The 21,535-nt window shown below is 42.0% G+C and overlaps 1 long non-coding RNA gene across 1 annotated transcript; it reads right to left on the reverse strand.

The window, feature by feature from the left end:
- Nucleotides 1-2,645: 2,645 nt before the first annotated feature.
- LOC122462097 lies at nt 2,646-15,008 on the reverse strand. Its single transcript, XR_006284450.1, has 4 exons — nt 14,902-15,008; nt 14,635-14,749; nt 5,094-5,189; nt 2,646-3,978 (listed from the first exon to the last, which is right to left on the reverse strand). It is a non-coding gene; the product is annotated as an uncharacterized LOC122462097 (long non-coding RNA).
- Between the last annotated feature and the right edge of the window lie 6,527 nt (nt 15,009-21,535).

Here is a 21,535-nt window from a genome sequence, read left to right on the forward strand (position 1 = left end):
AGTATTTGAGGAAAAATTGCCAGAGCGGCCACCCGCACTCTAAGGCCACCAGAAAATTTCTTGTAAGAATCCATGCCCGAGCCAGAGCACATCTCCCTTGATGCCTCTCCTCTTGCTGAGCAGCCGTGGGGCACCACAGGAGTAACTGATCATGGAACCCAGCCTATGTGGGGGTGCAATGCACCCATCCTTCTACTCCCAACAGGATGGCATTTCCAAATCAATTTTAGACTGTCCTTTTTTTTTAAATAAAAAGTCAGAATTGTGCACAGGAAGCTGACACTTCTCACACAAAAAAAATATTTACTCAAAAACCCAATTCTTCATCAAAGAAAGTTTGGATGGAATTTTTTTGAGAAGCCCTAAGTAGGGCTACCTCTGTTTACTCAACATAGTGTAGAGACAGCTGTTAGCTTTCAGCATCTGGTAAAGTCAAAGAGGAGACTGCTCAGTTATAAAGGGGGGAAACTGATCCTTTAAGGAATCTATGCTTCCCTCAGCTTTTTAAACTCATCAGCCTGTTAAAACGCCATCCTTTAGAAACACTGCTGTCTTTTCAGATAGTTAAAAGAAAAAAAAAAAGCCAGACAGTGCCTGGCTCTTACACAATGTTGCCTATATATGATTTCATTGCAGGTCTCACAATATTTGATCATTTACTTAAGCCCCAGCTCCTGGAAATAAGCGGTTACTTGAGAATCTCCACTTTCATTGTCCCCTGCCCCCAAAAACAGACCATAAATTTCTAGTTCTCATGGTTGAGAAGAGCTTGAAAATGTGACCTAAGTGTGCCCTATTGGCTCAAACATCAAAAGGCAAATAAATAATACTACAAAAAACACTTGAAAAAAAATTTATGTTTTTTTGTGGCCTGCCTCATGTTTGAACGTCTGGGGTGCGCAATATCAGTGTTGTCAACACACTCGAGATTTCCTTGCCAGACCAGCACAGACACTCCAGTCCTCTCACGAATTTCAGCCACTTCTGGGGTAAACTCCTTCTCACTGGTTGCCTTCTCCGCCTCCTGTACTATGAAAATTTGCTGTCATGAAAGCCTGTGTGTATGTGGATCCACCATTACTGACAAGCCCTGTAAAGAGGTATGCACCAGACAGATACAGTAGGAGGTGCCTGGAACTTAATGACCCTGTTCAGGTGCAAACATCTGGGACAAGGGATAGGTTGCATTCTTCGAAAAACCAGATTAGTGGATTCTTCTGGAGGACTGGGAGAAGGTAGGAGCAATGGACACTTATCAGAAGGAGAACAAAAGAGATCAGGTAGCTGTGGGGTGAGGGTTAAATAAAGAAACACACAGGAACCAGATAGGAAGAGGAAGTGTGTTGAGTAAGAGAGAGCTGGGTCAGTGGGCTACAGAAGGGAAAGGCTGATATGTTCCGGGTATCCTGATAGGGCAGGAGGTGCTTGCCCTCTTTCCTGAGCCCAGATGCTCCCAAGGACTCCAGACAATGCAAGGGACTTGGACCCCAGCCCAAAGAAAGCCCTGGAGTGAAGTACCACTGGAGGATAAGTACAGCACCCAGAAGGGCAGCTGGACTGCGGGTTCCAACACTCGGAGAAGGTGCCAGATAGGCAGACTCTCAGCATGCAGATCTAGGGACCCCAAGTTGGGGCAGTCGCTGGACTCCATTCAGACTTCAGGAGCTTGAAACACACCCAGAGCACAGAGGCTTGCATTCCCCTCCCAGAAGTCCTAGCGGGGGCTCAGGAGGGGATGCTCGCTAGAATCTGTGACACAGGGGTAGGCTGACGTGGGATTGGGGAGGTGCAGAATTAATTGCTGGGCAAGGGGGGGGCTGATGTGGAGTGGGGGACACAGAATTACTTTGAATTTTGGAGTATGGGGAGAAGCTGGGTGCCCTGCACCATCAGGTGAGCAGCCAGCCAGAGCTCCTGCAGCAGGGGCCACAGTCACCTGACTGTATACATTTGGAAGAGTCAGCAACACTAATCCATAGGAGATGGGCAGGGGGAGCTCAACAATCAAAAGACAGACCAAAAAACCCTACAACTTGCTCCCAAAATCCTGATTTTTTTTTTTTTAAATCTTATGCTATTGCGGGCGTGACACAAGGTTGTGGAGAATCCCGTCCAGTGCGGGGCAAGTGAGCCCCATCTCTCTTAGGGTATAGGGGTTGGGGCGTACGTAACCTACATCTATGCCTCCTAAGCCTGAGTTAATATACTCATCCTTCTTAGCAAGGTAATAAGGCCTAATGGCCAAAGTCACCACTGTACTTGCCCCTAATAGCTGGGCAGTGCAGTCCAATGGCTAGAGTCAATAGGTTTGCCCCAGTCGGCAGGGCAGTAAAGCCCAGCAGCTACAGTCAGTAAATTTGCACTGATGAGACAGGGCAATGCAGCCCAATGGCCAGAGTCACTAGATTCATCCCTCTTAGGGGGGCAGTAAGGCTTAGTGGCCACAATCAGTAAATTCACCCCAGTGAGATGGGGCAGTAAGGCCTACCGGCCAGAGTCAATCAGGATGGGGGCCACCACGCACAAGGAACGGGGGTGGCAGCCTGGGTAGGGAGGTCTGGGCCCTCTCTCCCCACCAGACCCTAGCCCAGGGTCCTGGTGGTGGCAGGGGCGCGTGCCACTGAGTCAGCAGGTGGGGAGGGAGGTTCAGATCAAAACACACAATCAAAATTCCAGTTCACTAACCGGGCCCCTATCAAATTCCCCTGGGCTGCTTCCTAACGTAGTACCTGCTCCGTAAATGCAAGAACTACTTTCACCTACTTCACTGATGGGCAAAAGAGTCATAGGAGAGTACAAGTCACCGCCGCTAACCCCCAAGCCACCATGGTGTATGACTGGATACTTAGGAGGCAGCATTCATTCCCCTAAGGGCCCTGCAACCAGCACGACCCTGCTGTGCCCCTGAAACAGTGCAGCTTAGAGTTTTCCCCACCAAAGACATGCAGCTATGAGGCTCAATTTAGCTCAGAAGTTTGACTTGACCTTTCCCCATGATACCACGGGGCACGTTCTCACCTGAAACTGAGGTCAGCTTGGTGCAGACAGGGTGTTTCGTGCACCACATGCTGGGTAAATACATGAGAAGATTCCATCTTCCTAAAACTAACCCAGCTCTTTGTTAAGAGAATATTTTATGACTTAATCCAGCACCGGTCAACTAAGCTACAGTTTAGGACCTCACAACATGAGGCCTTTAAAAAAGAAAAAACTGACTCCATTTCAAATGTTATCAAAATCAGTTGATAAATAAAGGAGATATGGGAAAAAGAAGATTCTCTCCAAATATAGACATTTTCATTCAAATATGACAAAAAATACATCTGGCTACACAAATACTCATACCCTACCCTTACCTGTCACTAATTGTTCATTATTGATAGGTGGGAGGCCGGGATGAGGGGGAAAAAAAAAAAAAAAAAAAAAGATAATTACACATGTAAAATTAGTATTTCTAAAAGTAAGTCTGCTATCAGTCTCCTAAGGCAGCGTTTTCTTGGCCAGCTGCTACTGGTAAAATTGTGACAACCATGCCTTCATAACTCATTTAAATAAACAATCAATCAATCTCCTTGCTGATAAAAATTGGGAAAAATGTGAGGTCGGAGACGGCAGTGTCATGAAGCCACCCTGTCAAGCTCATGCTCGTATGGGTCTCGTCCTAGGAGTGACGTCGTGTATAGCATCCCCGTGGGCTGGTAATAGCTGGAAGGCCACCATCTTTCGTTTACGGTCCAGCACGCTCAGTCGTATATTGTTTTCACTCCTGTTTTTCTTAAGTGGTCGTGTGTTTTCTTCTTTTGATCTGTACATACGTACAATTGTATGTTTTAGTGTGCACGCTGCTTTCTGCTTCATGCACTATCCATGCATCACATGACTGAGTTTGCAGGTGATCGTTTTATGGACTTGGGTCGAGTGGATCTTCAGGAAGATAAATTTGTGTTGGCTTCACACCGTCAGTTTTGGGAATCTTCACTGTATTTTTATATGATGCAAAAAAAAAAAAAAAATCCCAACAATTCATTGTTTCATAGTGAAAGTTAAATTGGAATAAACATATTTTATGGATAAACTTTGTATTTCCCTAACAAAATTAATCAAATGTTTTTTCATTTATTCATATAAAAAGAAGGATAATTTTCCTTATTCATGGTTATATCCTCTCTTGTTTTCCTGTGAGAACATAAAGCTCTCATATATTGTCTCATGTTGTCTCATATATTCAATGTCCTTTCTGTGAAAATAATAAATTCATTTTTTTAAATGGTATGGGGCCTCTTACACTTGACATAACTTAGGGCCTCAGAATGTCATTATCCGGCCCTGAGAATGACGTACAGAGGTGCTGTAACTGCACCTAGCATTTGAGCCTAATGCACACAGACTAGCTTTTGGGTGGTGTCCTCCAAGCTCTTCCCACCTGAAAACTGTGCTCCTCCCTCCAAGTTGCATGCAGGTTGCTACACTGGAGCAGGACTGTCAGAGCTGTTTATGGCTTCCCAGTTCTGAGGGTCATTCTGCATTAGTACTATCCTGACTTGAATTAGAGCAACCTAATGACCTTACATCAGTTAAGTATTGGTGCAGTAGAGCAGACACCCCTTTTTGCCCCCTGCACACCCATTATAGAGGGATGGAGAGAAGGTGGCGAGTACAGGGATGGCGGCATTCTCAGCTGGCCATTTACTTCCAGAATCCAGCTCCTTTTGCCACCTGAGCAGCACAGAGAATGTGAGAATCTGGTCCATTATTTTCATTACAATCCCAAGGATGGAAGAGTACGCTCTTTGCTTTTCAACAACTTGTAGATCAGTTCACCCAACATAAATAAAAGTGGCAGATAGTGTAGTGCCTGCTTCAGTACCCTATAAGGAGAGAACGAGTTTTAGCTGGCAACTTCATTGTAACCCTGAGCAAAGATGAGATATATGGTATCAATGTTTGCTCTTAAGTTGTCCCAAGCTCTGACTTGTTGCTGATTTCAACTTGACTTTCAAATCTTTGTCTACTGTTCACAGCTGTTCAGTGAGCTCATGCTTCCTAAGAGGTATTATCAGTAGACTATACTGCCCGGTGTAAATACCACTTACAAGTCTGATGGCCAAATCCTGACTTCAATGGGAGTTCTGCTACTGATGAGGTTGGGACCAGGTTCAAGCCCAAAGGTTCTGCTATCAATTGTCAGGCTACAATTGGTTAAAAAATAAAAGTTTAGTGAAAGGATTTAAAATTATTTTATTTCAAATGATCAAGTGGTTCCACTTAGCTTCCATTTTGTGAAGTGTGAATATAATGAGATTCTACTTCTCATTGCTAACAAAGTTATTTACATTCTTTGCCTCCCCATGTTGGGCATTTTACATAGCACATGGCAATGGAAGTCAGAAAAGATACCAACTTCTCCATGAATAGATTTCGGAACTTTCATAGCATACCACTGAACAACTAGTTTATATAGTAGCTGGTAAAGACCACTTAAAATTAGAATCCCCAGCTAACAGAACATTCCTTTCATTGTGCTTCCTAAGACCCCAGTCCTGAACTGAGATCCACACTGACATCAAGAGGCCTTCACATGGATTCAGGGGATTGACATGAACAGAGTCCAGTGCAGGAGCAGGGGACTATTCCTATAAAACTGAAGTCCACTGAGCTGTGGCAGGAATCTGATATTCCTTGTATACTAAAAAGAAAACTGAGCATCATATTATTCAGGTTATTTACTATGGCAAAGTGATGCTCAAATATTATATGTATCAGAACTTGATCCTAAAATTAAGTCAGAGATTAGGACCATCAATGAATCTTCATCTGCCTTTGCTTTGTAGTGACATGTTACCCATCTATTTTTCTTTTGTTTCTCAGCTCCCTGATTTTAATGACTGCTAAAATAATGGTAACTTACATAGTACACTTCTAGATAGCGACTTACTTTCCAATATATCTCATCTCACATTATTCACACTAGTCTAGCCACCAAATGAAGCTTCTAGGATAGATAAAGCAACACAAGAATGCTGGTATTCTATAGCTTGATGTTATTCATGTCAGGGGCAGCATTGCCAGGAGACATGTCACACTGAGACAGATATTCCCCAAGAATATGCAATTTGAGTGTATCTTCAGGCATTGGAAGGTGGTGAGTGTAAATGTTTTGCATTTCCATCTCACTCACACATGAAGGTCAAGTGTTAAAGAAAGTCACACGTGTTAAAAGCATGCATTTATTTCCATCTGCTCAGTCTGACTGCGAAGAAAATGCTTTGCACAAAACAAGTCACTCTCACTAGAAAGGAGTGCAGAAGGTGTTGTGTAAGCCAGTCTAACATGATTCATGCTGATTAGGGTAAATCTAATAGCATTGTGATATGCATAAAAACCCACAAATGTTGGTAAATAAGTATTTTCTCTGTTTAAACTGAGTAAAATATTAGAAATGAATTTAGACTTTTAAAAACCTTTCAGTTTACATACTTTATGGTGTTACTAGTAATAGGGTAACATTTTTAAAGTGATGTAACCTGACGTTGTAACTTCAAAAATTCTAAGATTCATTCAGCTCTAACTTAGGCCATGTCTCCACTACAAACTTCAGCTGATGCAAGTTACATCAGCATAAAGCCACTGCAGTTACTATATTGCTTGTGCACTTACCTAGTTGGCTGCTTGTGTTGGCGGTGAGCATATTCACTAGGAATGCTTGTATCAATGCACAGTGCAGTGCACCATGGGTAGGTATCCTAGTGTGCAACCTGCCAACATCCAATGCACTTTCATTTGGGAAGTTTTGGCAATGCATGATGGGGCAGAAACAAGTTGTGCAGGGTGACTGGGAGCAAGGGGGCAACTTCCCAGTGGGCAATTGTCTCCATCCAGGTTATGTATATTCCATATTTTTTGTTTCTTTTTTTCAAAATCCCACAAATCCAGCATCTGACAGAAGCATGGAGCCTACACAGCTCTACATTATTGGCATAAGCGTTGCAAGCATTGGACTCATGATTATCTAGTATTTACAGAGCTGCAAGAAGAATCGAATCAGCAGGAAACATGATGATTTCTTGGAGAACAGATTGCTGTGGGACACAGCGAGAACAAATTCGGGGTTGCTGGTGGCATTCACCAAGCAGCTGCAGATAGTGTAGCACCACTTCTGGGCCCGAGAAACGAGCATTGAGTAGTGGGACTACATTGTAATGCAGTCTTGGGATGGTGAGCTGAGGCTGCCAAACTTCCACATGCACTTCCCGGATTGGTGTGCAGAACTTGCCCCAACCCTGCAGTAAAGGGACACCAGAAGCAAGTGGTATCACACTGTGGAAACCTGCAATGAATTACTCCTGTGGTCAGTGGGAAATCATTTTGGATTTGAAAAATCCACTGGGAGGGCTGTTGTCATGCAAGTGTTCAGGACCTTTAATAGTCTCCTGCTACACAGAACTATGAGTCTTGGCGATGGCAGGATGTAGTGGATGGATTTATAGCAATGGGGTTTCTGAACTGCGGTGGAGCCATAGACAGCCTGCATATCCAATAGATGGCATGCATATCACATAACCCTCTGTTACCATCTTGCCACAGAGTACATCAACAGAAAGAGCTACTTTTCTATGTTTATACAAGAGCTGGTGGATCACCAGGGACATTTCACCAGCATCAGTGTTGGCTGGTCAGGTAAGGTACATGATGCTTTCATCTTTAAGAACACAGGACTCTTCAGAAAACTGCAAACAGGGACTTTCTTTCCTGACCTGCAGATTACTGTTGGGAATGGTGAAATGCCAATAGCGATCCTACCCCTTGCTCATGAACCTGTACCGTGGCCACCTTGACAAAGAAAGATTCAACTACCAGCTTAGCAAGTGCAGAATGACAGTTGAATGTGCTTATGGTAGATAGAAGTGATGATGGCATTGTTTACTCACAGAATTGGATCCCAGAGAGAAAAACCAAAACCAAACCATCTCACTGGTTATAGCTGCCCACTGTATCCTGCATAATATCTGTGAATCTAAGGGGGAAAGTTGCTGCCAGGTGGAAGGGGAGTAACGGTCTGCTGAGTTTGAACAAACACAAGGATTATTAGAAGAGCTCAACACTACTTGGAAGCTGGTGTTAAAATGTCTGTGTAAAGGGGAGCCGGGGACAAATTTAAGTGTAGACACATGCACAACTAGGTCAATGCAAGGTGACTTACGTCAACCTAACTTTGTAGTGAGACCAGGCCTTACAACTTCTGCTGTCTCTGTAAAATTACTCAGTACTGTTTAGCCTTCTTGATCTAATACTCTTCCAAATACAGGATCTTCTGTGTGAGAGCTGCACATTGCTACTGCAGCATTAGATTACAGCTAGAAGTGCTTTTACAGTGAATAGAGGTTATAAAGGTCTGGCGGAGAACCAATGGAGGGCAAAAGTTGCTGGAGGTTAGAAGCTAAAGACCAAGAAAATTCAGCTCAATCCCATAAAGTGAGTGACACATTCCACTTGATCCATACTCATTCTTGTTCGGGAGTGAAAGAGAGCTTTCCTAGAGCAGACTGGGTGTAGGAGAGACCTTGCAGTGAGCCTGGCCAGCCTCTCTTGAATCCCCCAGAATTCCAGAAGCGACAACCCACAAAGCCTTCAAATTCAAGGTGAGAAGATTTTTCTTTGTTTAAAAAATAGATTATTATGTAAAAATATTCAAGTACTAGTGATGGGAAATGAGCACTGAAGAGTAAGAATCTCCTTTAGAATTTCCATTGAGACTTAAAGGAATTGCTGTGATGACATTTTAGAAAACAATCAATAGGGAAAAGAAGTGAGAAGGAAAAATGAACACAGATGAAACTAAGAAATGCTCTTTTACTTAATGCATCATTACAAATATTGGTTATGGTATTCTGGATGCAACAAGAATCCTCCTCTACCTGGAATAACTTAAAATGGATTGTCCTATGTTGGTTACTAGGGAATGTAGCAGCCTTCTCTTATAGGAATAATTTTATCATTTTGAAGTGATTTTTATTTCCCTTTCATATATTTTCCAGGAACTCTGCACATTTGGATTTTCCAAGAACCTTTTTGTCAAAGAGACAACCTAAATCTAACCTAATTCCTTCTGAGTTAGTTGACTGAAGTTCGCAGACAGTAAGAGACTAGCTGCAGATGTTTCTGCTTTTGAGGCCAAAGATTCTCCTCCTCCTCCTCCAGACACACCCTCTGTCTCAGCCGTTTACAGTAGTAACAGCAAAGGCAGTATATAGAAACCTGCCTCATCTTTAGGAGTAAAGGGCCACTGATAGCATGAAGGGCTGAACCAGTGTACACAGAAGCACAAAACCACTGGTCCAAAACCCAGCCATGATACGAATTAAGCTTTCTTGGAGGAAAATTAGAGTGCAGAGAAGGGATTTGATATAATGGGTCACAATTTCACTTACCTAATGACACTAAATTTCAACAGAAAGATCTTATGGTCTGGAAATCCTTGTCAGACCCTCAGATGGTGCTTACAGGCAGCTTTGCTTGCTGTCGTTAGTGACTGTTGACAGCATACAGGTTACTAAAAGTTGGGCAGGCTATAAGAGATCATGCTATGCAGCCATGCTAGAAGCAGAGTGCCCCTAGTGGTATCTAAAATTAACAAAGAATGCTTGTGATGACACAAAGCCAGTGAAATTAAGGGTCATTTCACTCATCTCACTGCAAGGTGATACAATACAAATAGACTCTCAGAACAGTTGGTGACTCTCTGGTGTTACACCCCAAGCCACTGTTCATTACATACACATGATTGTGGATAATTATTGAGAACCTTGAATGAATGCCTGAACTCTACACAATTAACTCCTCACAGGCTGTTTGGTTCACTTGAAGAAGACTGTGAATGGCAATTCATTATTTCTAAAGATGCATCCACAAGCAGCAGCAGCACAGAGAAAATTCTCAGAATCTCATTTCTTGGGAAGGGATTGCGAAGTGTGAACATATGAAAGCAACACCTTGGATAACAGGATTAGCTACTAGGAAACATTCCTGGTGTAGCCAAAAACCCAAATGTCACGCTGATAAGAACACTGCTTTACATTGACTTAAAATGGGCAGGAACTGCACAGCAAAATCTTCCTTAAAGGTGAACTGTAATGAAAAGAAATATTACCCTTTGTTGCTCCTTTCTGAGGTTTAAGAATCAGAAAGGAAGACAGACATTTTGTTTAAGAATCTTTCTTATTTCACATTAATAATATTATGTCTTTACTTCTGGATTTTCTGGAAAATGTAAGAGACTAGAAAATGGAAATGGGGAAGTGACACACAGCTGCTCAGATACCACAGCAACTGTCAAAATAATAGGCTGAAATCTGAGTTGCAGTTTTCCCAGACTTAACTAGGGGATATGGCGTTCCTAATTCCCAGCATTCCCAGCCTACTAACATGACACCTGCCTGTTTTCTGAAGGCTGTACAAACAGAGTGCCCTAGATACAAGGGCTTTATTAAGTCTGTTTGGTGTACCTTAATTGTGCATTTCCATGTATTCCACTCTTTTTATGGGTGTGCTAGCTAGAACCTTGTCTTTTAGTTTCTGGTTTTCAGACAAATATTTTTGTATTGAATTGAGTATATGAGGAGCATCATACAGCTTCCTGCTACATTTAGCAGGACTCCATTTTATACACACAAAGTACAGTGAAAAGAGGAGTCTGTTTTGTAGCATTGTTTCTAAGCAGGGATTCCCACCTTTTTTAAAAAAAAAGGTCTTGTAATTACTTCTCAGCCTACAAACCAGTTCTTGACTGGGGGTGCACTGTGAAGCTTCTGAAGTCCATTCAGGACCTTTTTAGATATTCATTGCTGTGAGATACACATAAATATGCAGAAATTGCTGTCTATAAGAAGACAACACCAGTTCTGAAGGGATACCCACATTTTTAAACCTATTAATAATGGCATAGGAGCTATTCATGAAACAGGACCCCACTGTGCTAGGCGTTGTACAAACAGAACAAAAAAAGACAGTCCCTGCCCCAAAGAGCTTACAATGTAAGTACATCTTTAGCTAGGTTCCCCCCCCCCCCATTTTAAGTCATTCATAATCAGTGGTTAACTTTATATAGTAATTATTTGGTTTTCATTAATTTTTAGGAATGTTTCATTATGTTGCCTTTCTTGGCTTAAATGGATGAGTGAAAGGCATATGTTTTAGAGCAAAACTCCAGTATTTAGAGAAATTCCCTCCTACCCACCCCACATGCCTGAATATAAGCTTTTTGAAGACCGTATCAGCATTAGGACTGAATCCTTGTACGCTGAAATATGTATTTACTGGAACAAGTGCTCTCCAAGCCAGGTCAAAAATAGCATTGTTCCCTCATGTGCCAAAGTTTCGTTGCCCTTTAATCACAAAATTGAAGTCTCCTTGGCATTTTAGTCTCGTGAACAGATTACAAGCCTCTTATCATTACAAAAAGGAGAAACAGGGACCCTACGACAACCCAAACGTGGTAGTAGGCTTCTGTTGAGCTCTACTGATGACTAGTGCTTATTTTAGTCATTTGGCCACCTTCCAACTTCAGATAACACTGATCTGAGATGTAAGTTGTCAAGGTTCCTTCCCCACTCTGAACTCTAGGGTACAGATGTGGGGACCTGCATGAAAACCTCCTAAGCTTACTTTCAGCAGCTTAGGTTAAAACTTCCCCAAGGTACAAATTAATTTTATCCTTTGCCCCTGGATTTCCACTGCCACCACCAAACTTTAACTGGGTTTACTGGGAAACATAGTTTGGACATGTCTTTCCCCCCCAAAATCCTCCCAACCCTTGCACCCCACTTCCTGGGGAAGGTTTGGTAAAAATCCTCACCAATTTGCATAGGTGACCACAGACCCAAACCCTTGGATCTTAGAACAATGAAAAAGCATTCAGTTTTCTTACAAGAAGACTTTTAATAGAAGTAAAGGAATCACCTCTGTAAAATCAGGATGGTATATACCTTACAGGGTAATTAGATTCAAGACATAGAGAATCCCTCTAGGCAAAACCTTAAGTTACAAAAAAAGATACAGACAGGAATAGTCATTCGATTCAGCACAGTTCTTTTCTCAGCCATTTAAAGAAATTATAATCTAACACATACCTAGCTAGATTACTTACTAAAAGTTCTAAGACTCCATTCCTGTTCTATCCCTGGCAAAAGCAGCATACAGACAGACACAGACCCTTTGTTTCTCTCCCTCCTCCCAGCTTTTGAAAGTATCTTGTCTCCTCATTGGTCATTTTGGTCAGGTGCCAGCGAGGTTACCTTTAGTTTCTTAACCCTTTACAGGTGAGAGGATTTTTCCTCTGGCCAGGAGGGATTTTAAAGGGGTTTACCCTTCCCTTTATATTTATGACATAAGTGTTAGACTCTGCATGTGCTGTTCAAAATAAGCTTCTGAGCATTCCCCCTTTCCCCCGAGTATATGGGGCAAGCTCACTGACACTGGTTCTAAAAGAAATTCTAGATCCTCTGCACCCAAAGGTGCAGTGTACCCCAATTTACCAGTTTTTCCTTAACCAACACTCTCAGGCACTCCCCCACCCCCAAGTTATGCTTTATTCCTACTGTTAGGATTAAACAATAGCCTGTTTAAACCAAAGTATCTGGTCACAAGCTCCTGAAGGGTAAAACACCAGGCACTGAACCCAGTTGGGCTTGCTGGGTAAACACAATCAATACAGAGTCCTGTAGCCCAGGGCCTGGTCTATGAGTAGGAGAATTACATTATCCCACCCCAGAAGAGATAAAAGCCCAAGGCTTGATGCCTGAGGAGATGCACTCAGAGAGACCAGAGGTGTAGCTCACCCTATAACCATGACACACAATTTCAACCTCTCACAAGCAGACAGCCCTTTCCTCCATGCATGCTGAACTGCACAAGATATAAGAAAAATGTACTGAAGAGGATGAGCCTGCGTTGTCAACCTGCCAGTAACACCTCTTATTTCTAGGATAGTACAATGACCAATAAAAAATTTTCAGATCCAGCATTAAATAATGGGGAGAGAAAGGACAGCCTTGCCATTAAGAAATTGGACTGGGACTCAGAACGAGGCCATATTCCTGGCATTGTGAAAATAAATTCAATAATATTTGTGGGACACTAGGATGATAGTGACGACCAAACACAGAAAAGCCTCTAAAGAGAGGAGATAAATGGCGCTGTGCAAGTTAAAAAGGACAGGGCCTGATCCAGCCTTTTTCCTACCCATGTTAATTTGCAGCGGGGCCTGCAGGCAGGTGTGAAGAAGGGCTGTCTGCTTGTGAGAGGTTGAAATTGTGTGTCATGGTTATAGGGTGAGCTACACCTCTGGTCTCTCTGAGTGCATCTCCTCAGGCATCAAGCCTTGGGCTTTTACCTCTTCTGGGGTGGGATAATGTAATTCTCCTACTCATAGACCTGGAGATGGAAAAGTAAAATCCCAACTGCAGGTCTCTTCACATGCCTTTCTTCAGGGCTTGCTTTATTTCCAAAGCTCAAAACCAGCACAAACTAAGTCAAAGAACAAGGTACCAACCACCACCCTGGGCCTTATGAGTTTCAGCTGGATGAGTAGATGCATTTTTTCCTTTTAGTTGCCTTTCCTGATACTTTGGAGAAACTGACACTAGGGTTTGCCTGACACTGGGTCTCTCCTTTCTACTGCTCCTACCTGAGAGGGAGGAAGCCTTATAACTAACTTCCCATAGGTCACATGCTTGCTCCTAGTTATGTGCGGGTGCTGACAACTCTCAGTGCTGTAACAGGTGCACTTGGATGTGTGTGTGTGCCTTAGGGCCCAGTACCCTGTTATGTGTTCTTGAGCTATTTATTCACAGGCTTTTGTGTTGCACTCATATCCTGCCTGACTGAGATATGTCCTCCCTCCTTAAAACTGTTATGGCCCACATTCAACTCACATGCTTTAGATTTAATGTGCTGGCTAAATGAACTGCGGAGACAGAAATCAACTTTCTAGGCAGGGGATAAGGACCTTTAGGGATTTCAATCATTATCACAGCCTGCTGCCACTAGACACAAACAGGACCTTAAATGTGGAAATCAGAGATGACACTAGCTACTGGGTTGGGTTTTTGGTGAGGACATAAGTGGCTACAAATGACACAGGCCTAACACTTCCACTGCTTCTGATACAGATCTCTAATGTCCAGACACAGCTTTTGTTTTTAGTTCTCTCTTAGGAGGTCTCCTGGTCTGGCTGATAAACCTCTTTCTGGGGAAGTCACAATTTTCACACAGCAAAGCACAGTTCATGTCAAGGAAGATATTAGGGCTTGAAGCCCTGCACTGAAGAGATCCAAACCATACTCATTTATTGCTGAATTTAAGAATATTTTTAAATCTGTGACCTTGCAAGCGGAGGGCATTTTGTTTAATCTTAACGATTAAGGAAGCATTTCATGGCACACTTGGTAGTCCCTACCTTGAGGAATTTATATTCCATTATGTTCTATACCGCGCTAAACATACTGCTGATGTTCAAATCCTAAATCCTACAGGAACGCAATATCAATATTTTAGGTTATGTTAATCTTTTTGACCTTGCGTCATAATCAAAACTGACATTCTGAGAGGCATGCTCTCCTGACATATTAGGCTCCTTACCTTTTAGGTAGTCTTACATTCCTTTCCAGGTTTCACTGGTTCCAGAAGTGTCAATTGACTGATAGAAAGAGCCTTTATGTTTGTATAAAGATACCTATTCTTTGCTTGAAGTCCACTACAATAGAACAGGTACAAAGTTTACAGAGTAAGTCAGTATCCTAGTACTAGTTTTAACTTAGCCTTTTATTTGAGGACTAATGATTACTACCCTCTTAAACCATGCCCTTCATGAAAGGCTGCAGTAAGTCACTCAACTGCACTAATTACCTCAGAGAGAATGACAGAAAAATGAAAATACAGAAGTCATCCACAAACTGAACAACTAGAGCTCATTTTTCTTCACCCCCCCCCTCCCAACAGCCCTATAAACAGAGTGAATTAGAAGGGTAGTAAAACAGAACCTTGTAAATGCCTACATAAAGCCCTTTATGGTAACTAAGCAATGTTACCCTGGGGGAGGGGAGGATCTCCCACAATGCAAGGGAGATAGCCACTTGAATGATTCCCTCTAGCACAGCTAGAATCCACAGGTTGCTAGTTCTCATCGATCACCTGTGGCTGTTTTCCCATTAGCGCTTATAACTTAATGAAAGCTGGACCTCCTGATTAATTGGACAAGAGACTTCAAAGGGAAAATTAAGTCTTCCCCATTCCAGTGGGTGGTACAGCTCTTATTACCTAAGGATCACTCTACAATACCATTAGGGCTTCAGAGCCAGTTTTCAGGACAGAGTCAGTCTCCTTAGCCACTCCTCCCACTCCGTCATCCCAGTTTATAAACTCTCCAGATTAACCTAGACCCCACTTTTATAGTAGGTGCCTCACAAAACTCAGCTGCAGGGATTTGGTATCTCAAGCAGTTTTCCTGGTGAAGCTTCAGCCACTGTCTTGCCTTACAATACGTGCTTTAAAGTATGAGAGAACTTATGAAGTACATATGCTTCAATCATACTTATCAAACAAACCAGGACAAGCCCTTTTGTCATGTGTGATTCTGTTTTTGGTGTATACAGTATATGTTTGCTTACCTGCCCATGTGCAAATTAGCAAGGTGCTACAGCATTGCTTCATTCGGTGAGTGAGGGGTAGCTAATTTGGATAGTTATATTTATTGAAGGCTATGGAAAGGGCTAGTCTTCAAAGGAAAATTATTAGTGTTGTAAACCAATGTTGTTGCATTTGGTTGGAGCAGTAGCTGAAGATCTGGGTTCAGTTCCTACTGTCACAAAAATCCTGTTTGCCTCCAAAAAGTGTTTTAGGCCCAGATCCTCAAAGATATTTAGGTGCCTCATTCCCATGATTTCTGGGCACAGGTTCTTAAAGGTATTTAGGCACCTAACTCATTCCCATTGAAATAAAATCTGTGCCTCAGTTTCCCATAGTATAAAATGGGGATAATAGTGCTTTTCTTCTTCACAGGGGTGTGGTGAGGTTAGAAACATTAAAGATTGTGCTCAGATACTATGGTGAGGGGGGCAAATAAGTGCCATACACAGATAGACAAAGCCAAAATGAAACCTGACATTTTAACTGTCCTAATTTTATGTAGAAAAAAAGAAAGGCAAAGCCAATGAGCTCTCCAAGCAAGTGCTGCTGCATTGTTGAAATCTTACAAACAATACCAAACCTCACCAGCAATCACACACATGCAGGAGGCTGGGATCCTTGCAAGGGCATGACTGAAAGTCATGCTGCGTGTTCACTTTCTGCAGTGTAGAAGCAAGGTGCCAAAAGGTACATGAATTCCACGCTGTGTCATGAGGTCACTTACACCCTGATCTGGCAAAGACAGCCACTTGTGCCCACATGCAGCCTCAGTGAGTCCAAAGAGGCTCTGGACGGCCACAAGTAGTTTCCTCATGGTTTTTGTTTGTTTCTTTGTTTGTTTTTTTTGCAAGATTGGGCTCTTCAGTATTGCTCTGTGTGTAAGATTTTTCTAAAAGCTTTAATTTGAACAGTATTGAGTGCAAAGCTGGTTTTAAAAAGGCAGAAAGTATTCTGTCAAAATATTGAATTTTGAAAAATCGCGATTGCTCAATCTGCCATTTGAAAAACAGCACCCAAACATTTTTGAAAATGTAGTGAAACATTTTTTTAAAGCTAAATCTGGAAAATTTTCCTCCAGCTGTAATTTAGTGCAATATAAAACTTACTGAAAAGATGCCATAAATACCAAATCAAGGGGTACGAGTTCCTAACAGAGGTCCAAATCTTGTTAAAACCCAGGGAGCATTTTCCATTCTAGTCTACCAAACAATATATCCCATGAACACAATTGCTATCTGAAAATGTCTGACACTAGGCAAAATTCTCACTCACATTGAGTTGCGCCCTACTAAACAAGTTGTCTTGTTGAAGAAAATAGGCATCTTCTACCAAAAAACATAAGGGTATCAGAATTTTGTCCTTAAATTATGAATTGAGGGGGAGAGAGTACATAAAATCTAAAAATATCAAAGGAGGCAGCTGAGGATACCTCTTGTATGTCTTTCAGCCCAAAATCTCCTGTTTCAAGAGTAATCAGTTAATTACAACAGTCTTCTAAGATTACTGCTACCCTGGCTGTTGCACATGCCTAATTTTTATGTGTATCAAAAATACGAGAGGTGAATGCCACAGTTGCCAACTTTCACACAGTAAGTAAGCACCCTGACTTTCACAATAAGCCAAAAATCAAGCTAATCCCATTTCAAAACAAGGCCAAACCAAGCCAATCCCTAAGAACCCCAACAGTCTATGTGACTAGATCCCCCTGGCCTGCAGTCTGGGACTGGTGGGCCCACTGAGCACCTCTGAATCTCTCCCACCATTGCCATTGCTTGCCCCCTCTTGCCCCTGCTTGCCAGGAGCCAATCAAAAAAAGAAGCAACAAGCTACAAGCCAAAACTAGCCAACAAGCAACTCACAAGCCAATTAAGCCAAACACAAGCCCAATTTCTGCAGTTTTTTTTGCGGGTTTGGCATGTCTGGTGTACGCATCAAAGCCAAACATTGAAATTATCTTAGGGAACACCATCTAAATTATGAAAGCTTTTTTTTTAATGGATTACTAAGCTAATTCTGCAGGACTGTGAGCTAGACAAAAGTTCCCATATTAAAGCTCTGACTCATGAGAACATTTAAAAGCATGCTTATGTCCATCCTATGCAGGATAGCACTTAAGCACACACTTAACTTTGAGCCAATGCTTAAAGTTGAGCACACGTTTAAGTGCTGTCCTGAATTGGGATACTTTACTGAATCGCGTACTACGCGAAGGGTTCAGAATTCAAGGACCAGAGTCCAGCCCCTAAAACAGACCCGTAATACCTGGCTAAATGCATTTCATAGTAGCTCATAGTTTGTGTGTTGGGGGAAAGGAGTTAATCTCTAAAGAAATGAATGGAGGTGCTGATGGTGTACACAGACACACCAGGAAATCTCAAGTTTCTGAAGTTCATGGTGAGGCTGTGCAAGCGACAGGCTGCTGTGCACCAGGTGTAAAAGCATTCAGGCTGGTTCTAGAACTGCCGCCAGGTACAGGCAGTATCATCTGATTGATGGTATTTGATTCAGCAATTCACTGAGTCAGAAGCAACATTCCTTGAAAGATAAATGGTGGGAAATCCACTGGATGAATGCAGCTGAGTTTGAATGAGTCCATTATTTGGTTAATGAGATCACCTTCTTTGGGACAGCAGTGATAAGAGGATAGAAAGGAAGAGCTTACTCTTCTTCTTGTGCCTGCCTGTCCAGTTGAGGGTGTGTCAGCACTTTCAGTATTAAACTTCCATTTAATAATTTGGCTGTCAAAGTTTAGTCTAGGCTAACATGTCACATCCTGGAAGATCAGGTAGATAATATGCTTTATAACCTTTCTTTCTAATACTTTTCTTTAAAAAATAAATTTATTTAAAATAAAGTCTATTTTAAAATAGCATACTGTAGATCAGACTTAAAGTAGCAAATGCCAGAAAATTCATGTTGACCATTAATTTTTTTTCCGCTGCTGCAAATTAAAATTGGACTGTGGGTGTTAACATTGAAGTTACTGGCTATAACACCTTTTTAAAACAGATGCTTTGTGCTATTTCAAAATAGAGAGCCAGATTCTCCTTTTCTCTAAGGCCCCTTGACACCATTCTGGTGGCGTATTGTATCCTGCCCCACAGTGGGAGCAAATTATATTTACACCTACTTTAAGGCTCCTTTACATTGACCCAGATATTCATATCCAGTATAACTCTAATATGTGTTACAGTGCATGGTTGCCATTCTAATATAGTTGCAAAAGACGGTTTCATGATTTCACTAAAAATTGTTTAACTGACTGCAAGTAAAGATATATCACTTGGCTGGTTATTAACATATAGTTAATGATTCCGGGCCAAATGTTTAGTTGTAATAGGTGCTTTCCATTTCAACGAATCATCGGCTATGTGGAGGACAGTAGTGAATTTTTCACATGCTTGACCGTAACATTTTTGGGGCATGAAGAGCATGCTTGGTCATGCTCAGGACTCCCAGCTGAAGCCCTCAATAAGGAATGTTTTCTGATACATACAAATAACCTCCCTTCCACTGGTAAGCTTCATAATCAGAATTAAAAATGTTCACAATATCCCTTTAAAGAGAAAACAATGGTTGGAAGGAAGCCTGCAGCCTGGATATGTCTAGAGCAGGAAAAGTCCTAGGAAAGAAAAGGAGAAGGAAATTTGGCCCCGGATGCTTCCCATGTTTGGTTTTTCTGATCTAGCAATTAAAGCTGCATTTAAAACAAACAAACAAACCAACCCTACTGCTTGCTGTTTCCATAAGTGAGTGTTGAAAAATCATATTTTTTTTCTTAATATGTAATTTGAGGTCTGGTGTTGCGAGTCAGTTCCACGTTTAATCTGTGTGAGAGCCGCCATCTTAACCAGTACTGGAGACTGAACTAAGATTTCTCACAGCTGAATGCCTAAGTCTTTACACTTTGAGCTAACAAGCCGAAGCTAGGACCCTATCAGAGTCGTCTCTACTGCAGCTCAGGCATAAAGGAGATTGAATAGCATTCACTGAACAATAGCTTACACATGGCGACTTGAACTTTGTGTTGTACAGACAAAAATGGTTTTTAGTAGAATGTACACCATTTCTATGAGATAGATCCAAGTACATACACACCACAGCTGTAGTTCAGTATTGTGTACCTAGCAGAGACTCTAGGAGTTGGCTGCACTAGGTTAAACTGAGACTCTAGCTGTGTTTGTCAGATCCTTAGGAGCACAAACCACTGCAAGGCTTATGTAGGATATCCACTTTCTATGTACTGTATTGTTTAAAAAACATATATATATTTTAGACCTCCTATAACCCTCTCCACTCTACCCATCCCGAGTCCCCTCCACAACTCCCACCCATAGCGTGGGCAACCATACATAAGACAGGACGATAAACAGGAATGTATTTATATGGATCCAGATTAGCCTACAGTATTTCATTGGAGAGGGAGGAATAGATTGGGTCCCCTATTACAATGACAGAGAATCGAATATAAACAAACTATTTGATACACATTTCTAAGTATACAGCACAAGGAACAGACATGCCTGCATGCAGAGCCGGCGCTAGACATAAGCAGACTAAGCAATTGCTTAGGGCCCCGGGCCACTCATGGAGGCCCCCTATTCCCTTTCTATAATGTGTTGTGGGGGAGGCAAAAATATTCCTGCATAAGGCCCCCAAAGGGCTAGCACTGCCTCTGCTTGCATGTGTATATGTGATGATACCTTAGAGCAAAAGAACATAAATGTCCACTTGACCATCTGGTGACTTAGTAAGTACCTTACCCAGAAGCTAGTGAAAATTTTTGCATTTGAAATTATTAAGGGCTGCATTGTCCCTTGTCCTTAATCATCACTGTTGGAGTGGGAAGGGATCAAACTTTTCCTTTGCTCAGTTGAGTAAGGACAACTTAGATGCAGCTCTAGGTGCTAGAGTTTGGGGGAGATAATGGGCTGCTTACATAATACTCCCTGCTGAGAGTCAGTGGGCGGAGACAGGTGAGAAGTGGGAGGAGCCTTGGCTCCACCCCCGGCTCACAGGGCAAAATAAATTGCATTTGAACAATTGTGAAGCTACTTTCTACCCCAGAACAAGTGGGAGGCAGGTGAAGAATTGTACCTGTTTGAGGCACAATTCCCTCCTGGGATTCTTTCTGGGGCAGGAGAGCTATGTGTCAGTCTTTACTCTAGGTTGAGCTTAATGACTCAGTCGAGCCCTAAACAAGGTAACACAATAGCTGTACTGAAACACAAAGCGGTCCCAAACTCAGAGCTATATCAGCTCCAGATTTATTACATTTGAGAAGGAACACTGCTTGACAACTAGTATTTTTGATGTGTCACCATTCATCTATGTAAACATAACTGAATGAACATTTGTAGGGCAATGACTATTGTGGTGATCTTTAAAGGCAATTTCACGATGACAGCTTTGGGCAGGTGAAGAGCATGCTTCCATAAATAATTAGTGTTACAAATCTTCACCATTGCTTTTACCTCCGTCATGGCCACTGGAATGCAGCCACTGCTGTTTGTGATTATAATCTGTGCGTCACTAAAACCACAAGGTCTGGTTTTTACAATACTGATTCTGTCCACCCTAACACCACCAATGCCCATAAATTTCATTACTTTCCAAAGAAGCTGGAACTCCGTTGGCAAATATTTGGAGTACAAATCTATAGTTGAAAACAGAAGATCTTGACAAAAGAAGCATCAGACATTTTCAAGTAGTGCCTGGGATATCTGGAAACAGTCTTCTCTAAGAATGATGGAAGAAGTGTTTAGGAATTAGTTTTTGCATCAGGAATCAGTTTAGCAAGGGCCTTGTTGCATCAGAAGAGATGCTGATATGCTCTAACTTAAAACAGCTGCTA

The sequence above is a fragment of the Chelonia mydas genome, chromosome 1 (assembly GCF_015237465.2).
Source record: "Chelonia mydas isolate rCheMyd1 chromosome 1, rCheMyd1.pri.v2, whole genome shotgun sequence".
Classification (NCBI taxonomy): Eukaryota; Metazoa; Chordata; order Testudines; family Cheloniidae; genus Chelonia; species Chelonia mydas.